Source organism: Rhinatrema bivittatum, chromosome 8 (genome assembly GCF_901001135.1).
Source record: "Rhinatrema bivittatum chromosome 8, aRhiBiv1.1, whole genome shotgun sequence".
In the NCBI taxonomy this organism is placed as follows: domain Eukaryota; kingdom Metazoa; phylum Chordata; class Amphibia; order Gymnophiona; family Rhinatrematidae; genus Rhinatrema; species Rhinatrema bivittatum.
The window spans coordinates 34246639-34261213 of NC_042622.1; the positions used below are offsets into that span (position 1 = coordinate 34246639).

Consider the following 14575-nt stretch of genomic DNA (forward strand, 5'->3'; position numbering starts at 1 on the left):
CTCTAAATGTAGCTCAGCAAGCAACCCGAAAATAAATATCCTGGGAATGTAGTTTTGAAAGGTCTTTTTACTTACTTTTTATCTGGCTGAACAGGTTTTGTACCATTCTTAAGACAAGCTCCTCGGACTGCCCAAAAGGTGGGCAGAGAGCGTGGGCGAGTGGGAAGGTAAAGGGCTTTAACACTTGATCCAATCAGAAGAGAGGCGGGGCGGAGTTCGGGAGGAGCCGCCTCAGCCGATGGGCGGGGCTCCACGCGGGCATTTCCCGGCGCGTAGGAGGCGCCCGCGCGCGTAGCAAAAATGTGTTTGAAAAGCGTTCCAGTTCTAAACCGTTACTTTCTCTCCTCCCGCACAGTATCTGCAAGGTGAGGGCAAAGCTGGGCCACGTTTTTAAGGGTTGGTTTATATGAAAGCAAAACAACAACAATAAAAAATTGAAACTCTTATATAACCTCGAGTAGATATTACATTTCTCTCGTGGAAGATAACGTTTCGGTTTGTTGTCTTGTTTTTTTTTTTCGTGTGTATTCTCAATTATGCAACCCTCCGGCACCAGAAGCGGGAGCGTTCCTGACGTGGAAAAGCGCGCTCTTCGGGTTTTCCTGAAATGAAACGTCAGTTTCCAGCTGACTGCGCTGTTTCGTGGTGCCCTCTGCTGGGGGAAAGTCTAGTCGTCCCCTGATTTACATCTGGGTGTTTCTGAAGGGGCTTTAAATATTTTACTGGGAATTTTTTGAGATATTAAGTTATATTTTGCTATGCATTCTGACAGAAGGCTTTTAAAAAAAAAAAGTGTGCAATTTATGAAAAGAAACCTGGTCAGATTTGTTTTTAAAAGATAAGTCTCCTGGGTAAGAGGATTCTTTGGGGTTAGCTAACTTTCCTAGCTCCGTTTTCCAAGCAAACGTGGTTATTTTAATAGTAGTGTTACCCTTATGTGACAATTTCCAAACAAAATAATAAAACTACTATTTTGTATAACGAAACCCGGAATCTTGATTTTTCTTTCACTGAAAATTACTCCCACAATTCTGCGTCTCTCTTTTGCCTTATTCGTGCTGCGTGCTCATTGTTGGCAATTTATTTATACATCCTCTTCTAGCCTGTCCTGGTGAGACAATCGTTAAAGTCTAAACTTCATGGCCGTTTTGCAGCTGTGCCGCTTTTGCAAGCAGCTGAAAATCGAGATCTGGCTGAATTTAGTATATTCGCTCACATGACGTGCATCGCACATAAAAAAAACCCAATATATATATATATATGGGGGGAGAGAAGTAAAGGTGATGAGCAAAAGCCTTTTTTTTTCACAAAACTGTTGGGATTTTCCGACTAGATTACAATTAAAGTATTGGAGAATTTTGAATCCAATTAATAAAAAAAAAAGATTGAAAGTAGACCATACCCCAGGTATAGAAATCAGTAAAATATTGTTGGTAGCTGGATAGTATCATGATAGCTTCCCACCCCCACCCCCAAAAAAAGAAAAAAATTCTCATTCTGTAGTGTCCACTACAATCAGGTAATTTATTTATTTAAATTCTTTTAATATACTGATGCTCAAGAGGAGGTCTTATCGTACAGGTTTACAGCAGAACCAGGGGAAAAAAACATTTAACAAGAAATGCATCTAATAGCTTTACCATTTCATTTATAAGGGGAGTTGCTTTCTTTTTCCTTTCCCTACCAGTTTTAGATATGTTTGCTTTGTTAAATACATTGTCTGTTCTGTGAGAATTGCTTTGAAATTCATTTTTATACCCATTACACAAAGTTTAAGGAAAGATAAACATAGAAGCTTCCTTGTCAGGAAAACATGAAAGGAAGCCTGAGATTTTCTGCCGTCTACTGCATGCAAGAGGAGATAGACTGGGCAGACTGCAAGGAGATATGCCTCCAACAGGGTCTGTTTAGCAAACTTTAGATGTATCTGCAAATCTTTAAGATTGCAGTTAAAACAGTTAACCAAGGAACATGGTGATGAAAAAAAAATGTAATATATCTTTGATTTGGGAATTTAAAAATATTAAACATACAAATAGAATAGAATTTTGTTGCTTAAGATGTGAACATAATTGACTTGAAGTGGATACTAGATGCTCCTATTCATTTATAATCATGGGATGGTTCAAGAAAAGGGTACCACAAGTTGCCCATGATAAATGTTATTTGTCTGCCCCCATTTGATTAAAGTCTGTGCCAAGGTATTTCTTTTACCACTTGTATTTTAATGTAATCAAATATAAAACGCAGAGGAATCTTATCAGGGCTGGTAAAAGGATAATTTGAAAATTGCTCATTTAGTTATGACAATGTTGCACCAAATAATTGTAACTTGAAACAGGTTATCTTGTATTAGTGTGTGATGTTGAGCTGCTAGTAAGCCTTAGTTGCTGTTTCTGTTGTTACAAAAATAGAAAGCCTAACACCTATAAGTATTGCAAGCCATAATTGAATAAGTGGCATCATATAACACTGACATGAAAATTCACATTTTACCTTTCTCTTTAATTGCATCTAGTAATGAGTATCCTATGCAGCAATAAAGCACCTCAGTTGAGATCTCTGATTGGTCAATATGTTAATGCATGCAAATAATACAGTGGCCAGGAATTCCTGAATTATAGAGATCTACTTTGTGCCTGCCTGTTTTAAATGTTCTTCTTTCTACAGACCCACACTGTCATGATACCCTTAATGCTTAAGTCCATGTAGCAATACCATATGAGTCACTTCAGTGTGTGTGCAAAATTGCCTTGAGTTCACTGTATCAGACCCAACCACTCTTAAAATAACTTCTTATAGAAAAAAAACACCATCATTTTCATACTTGCCCTATAGCACTTTGCCTTCAGCATCATGGTTCAAAATGCACAGGGAATAACTGTTTCATTATCAGTTGATTATTCTATCACTGTTAGCACTTCCTATTCAGCTGATTCATCACATCCTATCCAGAGTATTACTATTAAATCTGATTTCTAGTATGGTTTTATTCTGATCAAATTGTAGAAGTGCTGAAAAATAGCCCAAGTAGATCCTTCATTGCATACAGCCCTCGAAACAGATTTTTGGCAGCACAACTAAAAATAGCATGTTAGTTCCCATTTCAGGTTAAAACAGTAGAGCAGCCATATTTGAAAAAGGTTATAAATGCTAAAACATCCTTTGCTATCTCTGATTCATCCTATGCATGTTTTTTGGTTTTTTTTTTAATATCTCAATAAGAACCAATCACATCTATCCAGTATAATACAATTTGTTGCTTTTGTCTGACATAACAGGTCCCTTATATTCAAGAAATTGATGAGAAGCAGTTTTAAGAATTATAACCCCCTCCCCCCCCCCCGCCCCCTAATGCTAGGGTGGTTTTATTGCAGTATCTGCACAGTATACGCTAGAAGAAAAGAACACAATGGATATGTTTTTCTTTTAAGCATATAAGACAAAGATCCACAAACAAGTTGTAGGTGATGCCCTTTTTGTTGGACTAATTTAACACCTTTATGACATCTTTAAAGATCTGGGCTACAGGTCATTACAGAATGAGCTAAGGATGTCTGACTTAAATGACAACTCATTTTTGTATTCTTTAAAAGTTAAAAAAATATATTTTTACTGATTCATGAGCTATTAGTTGTGCTCTCTGATGTAATAGGTTTAGACAGTAATTCATTTTGCCTAGTGGATGGCTTGCTATATGGAACTAAACTAACTGAGGCAAGTTAAATGCCACTGTCTCATGGTCTGTACTGTTTCCACAACCCTTCACATCTTCTGTTTGATAATAATGTAGTTAATATATATGTGTCATGACTACTTATACATTGTTAGTTAAAATGTAAGCTAAAAAATAGCATCTACTTTTTTTTTTTGGCCCAGCCATTTTTTCTTGCTTCTTTGGGCTTCCATTTCATTCAGAAGCAGAGATCATTCATAACTACCCAGAGATTATTCACCCTAGTTTTACATCCCCTCCCAACTCATTTAGCTCAGTCATGGCAGTAATAGTCCTTAGCTGAGGATCATGCATCCAGGATCTTTCCAGAACCCTGCAATCCTGGACCCTAAATCCAGCCACTAGGTGTTGATGTTGCATGATAACCTGGACTTCTCTCAGCAGAGGCATTGAAGGTGGTCTCTGCAGACCCCACCTTCCTCCAACCCTAACTAACCCAGGGAACAAAAGATCTCTCCTGAGAAAATTGAACCCTGGTCTTCTGCACTGAGCTACCGGGCTGGCCCAAATTTGGATCTAGTCTAATACTGGTAGGAGTTTTCCCGGTTAACGTAGCTGTTTTGGTATAGATATTAGAAAGATGTATTGCTACCAATTTATTTATTTATTTGAGATCATTTATAGTCCACTTCTGTTTTATACTATATTTTTTAAAAACTTTTCTGTTGGTTTATTCTTGCTTTAATTCTTGTATGTTGTTCAGTAACTAGTAAACCATTATGCATGCTCCTTTATCATTTATTGTTCTATTATGATTTATATTGCACAGTTTGTTGTATTTTATATATCTTATTTGTTTTTCTTTGGCAATTTCCTCCTGCTCTTTTAGGATTCCAGCTCAATCAAAAGAACATCTTTTTGGCTTCCAGCACCATAAGCCTTCATTTGCAACTAACCAGGGATTTTCTTCTTTTTATGTCCCAGCATAAGTTTATTAGACCCAGCCATTGTAACACTGTTCAACCAGGAGCCACAGACCACAGCTCACTTCTGAACACTGTGGATCCTGAGTCTAGCCACCAGATGTCACCATTGAGTAATGGTTGGGAATCCTATAGTGACTGTGAGCTCTGCCACTACAGCATCCTAGCCCAGCTAAACCCAAGACTTAAGCATGGCTGTACATAGCATTGCAACTGAGCATGCCCATGCAATTAACTTTTGTATTAAAGAATTTTGAAAACAAACCAATTAAAAAAAAAAAAAGTAAGATTATGGCTGTGATTTCCAGCAACAAGATTTGTTTGCTGAAAATATACAAACCATTAGGTTATGCAAAACCATTTATTAAAATAAGTTTCTAAGTTACACAACTCTTCCACAGATGCGCTCGTGTGTGGATAACAGAAATCAACTGTGCTACACAAGCCTGATTGTTCCGCCCTTGTGATAAACCAGCAGAAGATTCAGTCAACATGTGAAGGTAAGTAAATATATCTGAGGATGCTCATATCTACTTAGATCCCTTTTAGAGCTAAACAATTGTCCAGGCCTTTTTATTATTTTAATTTTTTTTAATTTTTAACAATTGATTACTGTAACTCCTTGTACATAGGTTTAACTAAGATGTGGTTACATGCATTACAGTATCTTGAGAACTCTGCTGCAAGATTAATTGCTAAAATCCCAAAATATGAACATATTCTGATTACTCTGATCTTGTAGCGTTTGCACTGCCTACTGGTGCCTCAGCAGATAAAGTTTGATTATCATGTTAATTTTCAAATCATATCAGGAAAATTCTCCTAGCTATTTGTCAAAGTTGTTTAGGAAATATGTTCCTAAGTGATCATTAAAAACATCTTTACAACATTTCCTTGAAGTACCTAATGTGTGGAGATCCACCTGCAAAGAAGTGTGTAATCATGCAAAATTGGCCCCAAGCTATGGAATGGTTTACCAGGTGACCTTAAAATAATTTATGATCATAAGATTTTTAGAAAAATGTTAAAGGCCTTGTTTAAAGAAGATTATCCAACTGTATTGATTTGATGTTTATGATTTGATGTTTTATTAGTTTAATGGTTTGATTTTGATGTTGATGGAATGCTGTTGAAGTATGTTTTTTATTAAATGTATATACTCCACTTAGCATGACTCAATATAGGCAGATAAGTACTGTAAATCAATACATAAAATTATGCCCATATACGTGTACTTGATATCCCCTATCATGTTGGGGAAAAGAGTTGCATTATAGATGATCAATGCTTCTTTGCACCCACTGTTTTTCCTACATGTTAAGATGGTTATTGTGTGCCATGTCAGTAAAAAGTGTAGAAATTCATACAACAGTAAAGGAAAAATTCCTGTAGAACAGCTTGTATGTATAAATAAGGGAGCGGTAGCAAAAAAGAATGAGGTAAGGTCTATGGAGGAAATATAGTGAGTGAAGGTATAAAGTGGAACGATGTCTGCATAATAAGGATTGGCCCAAAGACAGGCACATCTATTTTGAAAGGAAGGCAAATGAAAAGAAGCAACATTATATCAAGGTTATGACACGTATTAGGGAGCAGGAGAAACGATTTTAGAAGGTGGCCCTTCCCAAAATGACAAGAAAAAAGCAGCACTGGTCATTTAAAAATAATTTGAGGAGGCAGAAGAGAAGGAAGACTTTAACTTGGTGAAGTGTGTTTATTTAAAACATGGGGTAAGGCAAGAAAATATATTTATCAAAAATCAAGAAGAGAGAGAGACATTTTTACACATGCACCCATAGAAATGAATGGGCCATGGGGTGGCTGCAGCTCTCCGAATCAGTTACTTTCTGCAGTATTGAATATATTTTATTGTGAGGGCTGCTGAAGCAGCACAAACAATGCATAATTAGTTTGGCAAATTAGTCCTAGTTTGTGGACAGAATTGAAGGCATTAGGAGTGTGTCCATGATGGGCCCCCCCTTCTGTGCAGCATGAATATCTTTTCCAAAGCCATGACAATATATCTATTTATAGATAGATATAGATATATAAATATATAGATATTTATTTTATTTTTTATTTATTATTAGCTTTTATATATTGACATTCTTGGGTACATCATGCCAGTTTACAATATAACTGAAGGAGGAAATTAAAAAAAAACCCCAGGGTGGGGGGAGAGGGAGCAGATAGGAAGAGAGAAGGGGCGAGAGAAGAGAGGGAAAAACAGGAAAAGGAGAAAAGGAACAGTACCTGATGGAAAACAGAAGAACATAATAAGTAGCATTGCAAATTATACACTCAGTAAGGGACTGTGTATAACCTTATACACTGTGGAAAAACTTATATAAATTATACACTCCAAAAGGTATTAAATACAATAATTACTATTGTATATAATACTTTTTGTTTACATTATCTTTAACTTGTACATACAGGAGACACTATATATGACATTACAAATTATGCGTTCAGAAAGGCAACTATATATAGACTAGCAGGGTTGCTATAGGGAAAAGTAAGGATTAAAGGATAGCTGGGGGGGGGGGGAATAAAAAGGGTATAAAAGGATTACTATAAGGAAAAAGGTAGGGTATAAGGACAAGGGAGGGGGAATGGGTATAAATTGGGTTAAATAAGGAGGTGAAGAGAAATGGGAGACAAAACAGAGTATAATTAAAGGAATAAAGGCGAAGGCTATGAGTACATTAATGACAAAGGCTCTTTCTCTGAAGGAGTAAAGGGAGTAGGGGGACTACGTAGATACATATAGATAGAGGTATATTTATCTCTATATAGTTGCAAATAAAGAACACTAATGAAAGTACAATATATAACAAAAAAATAAACATTCCATTTATTCAAATCATTTTTATACTTATATCCATCATGTTAATTACTTAAATGTGCAACAACTTATAAACCTCTGTGTGACATTCAAATAAAATCATCTTGTACTCAAACACTATGAACCATGTATACTGACTTCATCACCAGCAAGTATTATCCCTCAACATTATCTGTTGTTAAACAACTTTAAAATAAATTTCTATATGCAGTCCATGTATAGCTACAACTTGGCAAGAACCTGCAAAAGGAATCAGTCAGTGAGCAAATTCAAACAACGCTTGTCACCAACTAAACAGATATAGATCAGTCTATTTTTTAAAAACCGCATCAGCAAGCCTGGCAACATGATTTGTGTGGTTCAATCATATGCGGTTTTATAGGCTTAGCAAAAATCATTTGGAAGTGTTTCAAATAATTTCACTGTATATCAGCAATGGAGTTGTTGCGTCCGTCAGTCTCAGACAGCTTCGACCTTTGTGCCTCACCTTTCTTTCTGCTCTCTCCGCTAGCCTTGGGAAGATGGCTACCGCCGCATCTGCATGCCGCTCTCTCCGGCATCCCCGGAACGGCTATGGCAAAGCCTCACGTCATGTTTCTCCTAAGGGCTTCCTAGGGTGCGCATGCCACCCACTGTCTTTATCCACGTCTTGGCGGGAGCCTTGGGGGTGTCCCCCTCGAGTGACGTCATGCCATCCGGGTATTTAGCCTGCCCTTATTTGCTAGCTCATCGAGTTAGCAACGGATCGTGAATGGATGGAAAGCCTCCGGTCTGAGCTTCTCTGCCGCTTCCTTGCTGCCGCTGGAAGCGCTCTCTGCCCTTCAGGGTATTTCTCTAACCTGAGTACCCGCTCTCGGGGGCCCTTTACTTTCTTTCAGGTGCCTATCTGGGATCAGGTACTCACTCCTCGAGGGTCTGCTCTCCCGGACTCGGTGCCTGTGTTCAACTACTTCTACATGCGGGATCTCCACCTATACAGCTATCAACTTACAGGCCGATACAGTACAGTGCGCTCTGAAGGAGCGCACTGTTAACCTGTCCTTGGACGCGCATTTTCCCTTACCCCTTATTCAGTAAGGGGCGGAAAACGCACGTCCAACCCGCCGAACCTAATAGCGCCCTATTAGGTATTTGCGCGCGATTCAGAAAGTAAAATGTGCAGCCAAGCCGCACATTTTACTTTCAGAAATTAGCGCCTACTCAAAGGTAGGTGCTAATTTCTTCCGGCACTGGGAAAGTGCACAGAAAAGCAGTAAAAACTGCTTTTCTGTGCACCCTCCGACTTAATATCATGGCGATATTAAGTCTGAGGTCCCGAAGAGTAAAACAAGTAAAAAAAAAAAAATAAAATAAAAAAATTGGAAGTCGGCCGGCGGCTGTCGGGTTGAAAACCGGATGCTCAATTTTGCCAGCGTCCAGTTTCCAAGCCCGTGGCTGTCAGCGAGCTCGAGAACCGATGCCGGCAAAATTGAGCGTCGGCTGTCAAACCCGCTAACAGCCACCGCTCCTGTCAAAAAGGAGGCGCTAGGGATGTGCTAGTGTCCCTAGTGCCTCCTTTTGCCCGTTTTTACTGCTGGGCCTAATTTAAATACTGAATTGCGTGCACCGGCGAGTGGCCGGTGTGTGCGCCGGGAGAGCGGGCATTTGCCCGCTCTCCCGCAGACTTTACTGAATCGGCCTGTAAGTGAGTAATCTACTTTCTCAGTCTGTCTCATCTACAGCTCTGCTGCACTGGGAACCTGCATCCGGATATCCCTATGCTATCTCTCTGTGAGCCGGGTCTCCTCAGCTGAGGGTCCCTGGATTGCTACCTCTGGTTCACCTCACTACTGCCACCTCTGGTGGAACATCAGTTGTATAATAAAAGACGAGTCTCTGTGTTTGTGCATCCTGAGTCTAGCCTAGTACTGTGGTTCCCCACGGGGCTCCTCCCCCGTGGGCTTGGTCATCTCTACAGTACCCAAGAATCCACTCAAACACCTCCAAACCATAACAGGAGTTTATTTTATATGTAAAAGAATTTTGTATGTCTGTCTGTGCCTGTGAATATTTGACTATTGACCCGAATAATCTCTTATGATGACCCGACAGCGGCCGGTGTTTCGCAACTGTCAAGTTGCTTCTTCAGGAGTCAATACATCAACAACTTTTTGAAGGAATATGGAATCGGATCTGTAAATATAAACCACAAGGGGCTGTCAGCCTTTTTACATAAAATATTCAATACTTAGCTTGATTGGAGTGGTGTAGCGCACCTCTTCATTCGGACACCTGGTCGCAAGAGTTTCCAAAGTTACAGGACAGAGACCTCATCAGACCAGTCTGGAGAATTAAATAGCCCGTGCTTTTGGTCAGCATGATGACGTGTTGTGACGTGCAAACGTCATATTCTCTTGAAAGTCAAGAACCAAAGAACACAAGTGAAAATTGAATCAAAGGAAAATATTCAATTCAAGTGCAATATTTAAACCAGCATGTTGAACTGTATCCAGTCGGTGAATCCAGCACTGTTCAGCCTTTAATAAAAGTGTGTTTAGATCTCCACCTTGCCAGGTGGGATGGGGCTATTCCAGTACACAGACTCTCAAATCATCAAAAGAGTGAGATTTTTCAAGACAATGGGGTACTAATGGGGCTGTCAGTCGACCTGTCATGATGCAAGAGCGGTTTTCAATCAGTCGGGTTTTGAGGGCACGTTTGGTTTTACCGATGTACCACAAATTGCATGGATAGTGAATAATGTATATTACCCTATAAGAGGCAATCTGTAGTGTGCTTTAAGAGAACTGATTGATGTAACCTGGAAAAAAATATTGCCGAAATCTGAATCATGATATGACATACTGTGCCTGACCCACAGGATGTATGTGAACCAATGGTAGACAGATTGGTCAGGATAGAGGAATTAGAATGAATGAGTTGGTCTTGCAAATTGGTCCCATGAGTAAATGTAAATCTAGGAAAATTTTGGAATTCCTTGTTTTACTGCAAGATGTGCCAATTCTCAAAAATCACTTGCTTCATCTTGCGTGACATTGAAGAAAATGGTAATATACAAGTCAAAATATCATCCGTGTCAGATCCTCGGGATAGAAACAGCCATTCCTGATGTGCGAATTTGGCTGTTGTATAGGCACGTTAAATGCACCGTTGTGGGTACCCTCTAGCGCGGAATCTGTCGAGCATTCCTGATACTTGTTGTTTGTATTCTGACATTGTAGTGCAGAGCCTACGAATCCGGAAAAATTGGCTTTCAGGTAGATTTTCTTTTAAAGTGCGTGGAAGTGCACTGGTAAAGTGGAGAAAGGTATTGCTCGATGTCAGTTTGCAGTATAGCTTGTCATAAACCCATCTTTGACTCTAATAATTTTGATATACAAAAAATGGATTTGATCTTTTTGAATGACTGCAGTAATGTGAAGATGTGAATTACACCTGTTGAGCCAAATCATAAATTGGTTGAAGGTCTCAATGGTATCCGTCCAAACTTGGAACAGGTGCTCAGAACATCACTGAGTAGAGTACCTCGTTCTGCTTGCAGGAAACTTTGTTCAAGTCAGTGATGTTGCATTATCTGTGAATATTTATAGGTATACTCTTGTATACTATTTTGTGTGTGTGTGTTTTGGTTCCTGCCTGTTGTTTGGTAGCAGGAGGAAGTTCCCGGCATTTTGAAACCATCAGATTCTAAAATGCATTTTTACAGACAATTCCTGGTTTTTTGGTAATTGGCCTCTCCACTTAGGGGTAATTGATGCCATCCTGAGAACACCTGCAGCACTGAGCATTTTTGCTTTATAGCGTGCTCACAAGCCAATTCATTTTAATGTTTAATTAATAGTACAGCTAGCGGTGCCATTTCTTTGTTTTTATGGGGATTTCTGTTAACTTTCTTTGCTGAACTTGTTATTCTTGCTGCTCAAGTTCTGAGTAAGGTAATATAAAACGGTAGTCCTTCTATTCAGTATTGACTAGTCCACCAGTTGCCTGCTAGGGTATTTTTTCAGGGGTCATTTTTAATCCTCAATGTCCTTAAGTTGTACAGGCTCTTCCTGTTCATTTAGATCAGGATTAGCCTTTTACAGAACAGAGACTTTCACTGTAACTTGTGCCAGGGGTCCCCCCTGAGGAAGCCTTCATTAGCAAAACAAGGGCCTTGTTGGGGATTTTCTATCAGACCCAGGAAATGACACATTACAGTTTACATATAGAATGATTATTGGGAGGTCAGGAGGCTCCCAGTCTCTGAGGCCCACGATAATATGGACACCCGGCTGGCTCCTCCGGTCGGCTGTGCACGGGTTGGGTGGGGTGGGGCCGGAGTGGTTAGAATCCTCTCTGTCCCACCTGCGATTTGATTTAATTTCGTTTAACTTGGTGCGTCGGGGTTGACCCTGGGGACCCTGCTGGGTCCGATTGGTTGGCCCCGGTGCACCAAGGTCTGAATAATTAGTCTCCATGGGGGTTTAAGAGGGGTGATACCTGATTGTTCCGCCTCCTTTTTGCTTGCGCAGCCATACTGATTGTACTGATTTGATGCGCTTCGGGCTAGAAGGGCCTGGCCTGCTCCGTTTTTTGCTTTTTTCGTTGTTGCTTCTCCTGGGCCGGCCCCCGAATGCCTTCATGCGGCCAAGCTCTCGCTGGAGTGGCTCTCCTGCCCCGACTTGATTTCTCACCTCTGCCATTAGTGCATTGGCGGTAGGCCCCGACGGTGACCGTGGTGCTGCGGCAGTAAGAGCCTCTGTCCCTTCCTTCCTCGCTTGCGCTCTGTGGTCTCTTTTACCTGTTAACGCTTTAGTCGACAGGTGAGCGCAGGCCAGCCTTTCAGAACTTGTTTATCCTAGTTGTCACCCCTCTTCGGGTTCAGGATTTCACCCCCCACCCCCCTCCTTCCCCTACTTTGGCCGCGAGCATAATTTTGGTGGTGCTCCTGGGGTTGGGGTCCGGGCTATCTCTGGGTGGCTCATACCTGGACCCGAACCACAGAATGGCTCATTCATTCTTCTTAATGCTGCAATCTCATCTAGCTTTGCACCTCCCCCACCTTCTGGATTCCTTGGTTTCTCTCAGTTATTTCCTAATGACCTTGCCTGTGTGGGTCCTCTCTCTTTTGTTAACTCTGGATCTCTTGGATCCTATGGGCTTTCTGTAGGTGGTTCTGGTGCTCCAGTTCCCTCTTCTGCTCTGGTGTTTGCCTCATCGTTGGCTTCAGCTGGTATACCTGTTGCTTCGTCCTGGGGCAGTGCTCTTGTGGCTCTTGCGGTTGGCTCTGTTTGTACTACCGGGGCAGATCAGGCTCGGGCGGTTGGGTTTCCAGGTGGGCAGGTGGGGGGGGGGGGGGGGCTTTCTGGGTGTTCTGTTTCTGTCTTTCAGCCTGGAGTGCAGAGGGGATCCGGCCTTGACATCGCTGACCATCCAGTTCCTTCAAGCCGTGAGAGTTGGCGGAACCAGCAGGCCTCAGCGCACATCGGGACCAGTGTTACTTGTGCTGATCCCGGTCCAAGGCCTTCGGCAGCTGGTGCTCCTGTGGAGGATTCTATTCTCCATCCGCAGTCAGCAGAATCTCTGTTTTCGCAGGGCATGGATGCCCCTGGTGAGTTATTGTTTAGATGTTATTTTATGTCTTTGCCAGCCTATGCCATGGATCGGGTTTCCAACAACCCGCCTTTGAGCAGCTTGCCTTTGCCCTCTAACGAACTTCTTCCTGGGTCAACAGTTGGCCCCGCTGGTGGCCAACCTCTTTTCATGGGGGGTGATTTGGATGTTTCGCAAATTGTGACATCTCGTGTGACCAGTGTTGTCGTGGGTGGTGGCGCGTAGGACTCTGTACCGGTAATTGACAAGAGTGCGGATAAGTCGGGTGGCAGTAAGAAAAAACGCGCATGGCTCCAATAGGAGGCCTAGTTCCTCAGATTCCAGTTCCTCTTCTGGGTCGTCGTCCTCCTCCTCTAGTGATCGTGCGGGTCCCCTGAGTCAGTCTTCCCAGGTGGGGGACAAAGGCACTCCTGTGCTTGTAGCTCTTACCGAGCTCTTGCAGGAGGTTTCGCGCACACATAAGAAACAAATCAGAAAACGGAAATATATTGATATTTTCTGTCTCCTGGAGGGTTGACAGGGTAAGCATTCCAAGAGTAAGAGGAACAAATCCGATAGATCTCTGGATGGTGAGACCAAGATCCCTAGGAATATTCTCAATTGGGTCCGGGTTTCCTCAGATTTATTTATTTATTTATTTATGGTTTTTATATACCGATCTTCTTACATTATATGCAAATCAAATCGGTTTACAGAGAACAGTTGAATAAACTTGCTTGGGGGCAATTACATATAACAAAGAACTTTTTGAATAACATTTTGAAGAACTTTTTGAATAACAGTTAAACATAAGAGAAAAACTATACATGACAAAAAACAAAGTCTTATATGTCTAAAAGTGTGGTGGGTCACTATGACCCATCACAATATGGTGCTCTTCTAACTTATGCTGACACCATTATTGGGGCACACAAAGATTACGAAGGTTGGGCCTGGCTCATCTATGATGAGCATTTTAGGGATAGAATGGCAGGTAATAAATCTATCTGTTGGGGTATCCAGGATGTTAGTCTTTGGCTCAAGCAAATGACCAACAAGGCTCATTCCTCTGGTCTTATTGCAAGTCAATCTGGGCGTCCTGCATCTGGGGTTCCTTCTCAGCTCAGCTGGCCCTTTCTCAGACAAGGTGCCAGTGCTGGGCAAGGAAAGTCCGCACCCGGATCTGCTGACGTCTGTTGGCGTTTTAACCGATTGGGATGCCTTTTCCCCAATTATAAATTTAAACATCTCTGTTCCATCTGTGCTTCCATTCACCCCTCCTCCAAATTTCCATGCAAGTCCGGTCCAGGCTCCTCTGTCGCTTCCAAGTAATTGTTCTTTTGATAGAGCTCCAACCCCCATCTCTGTTGTGGGAATGGCCCCCTGATTGAATGTGTACCCCAAGCATCAGGCCTTGGGTACCTTACGCAGTGGCTTTACCTTTGGAGTTTTCGAAGGCTCGAGTTCTAATTCAGGATCCATGGGTAGGCTGGA

General features: G+C 41.4%; 1 protein-coding gene across 9 annotated transcripts in view; it reads left to right on the forward strand.

Moving 5' to 3' along the window:
• Positions 1-270: 270 nt before the first annotated feature.
• Positions 271-14575, forward strand: part of ZMYND8 (zinc finger MYND-type containing 8) — a 423241-nt gene continuing 408936 nt past the window's right edge. For 3 of the 9 annotated variants that reach the window (XR_003858448.1, XM_029614636.1, XM_029614635.1), the window contains exons 1-2: positions 274-365; positions 5061-5159. The gene's annotated coding sequence lies outside the window, so the exon portion shown is untranslated. Of the gene's footprint in view, positions 366-5060; positions 5160-14575 lie in introns of all 9 variants that reach the window. The other 6 variants (XM_029614638.1, XM_029614633.1, XM_029614634.1 and 3 more) reach the window with 4 other exon arrangements.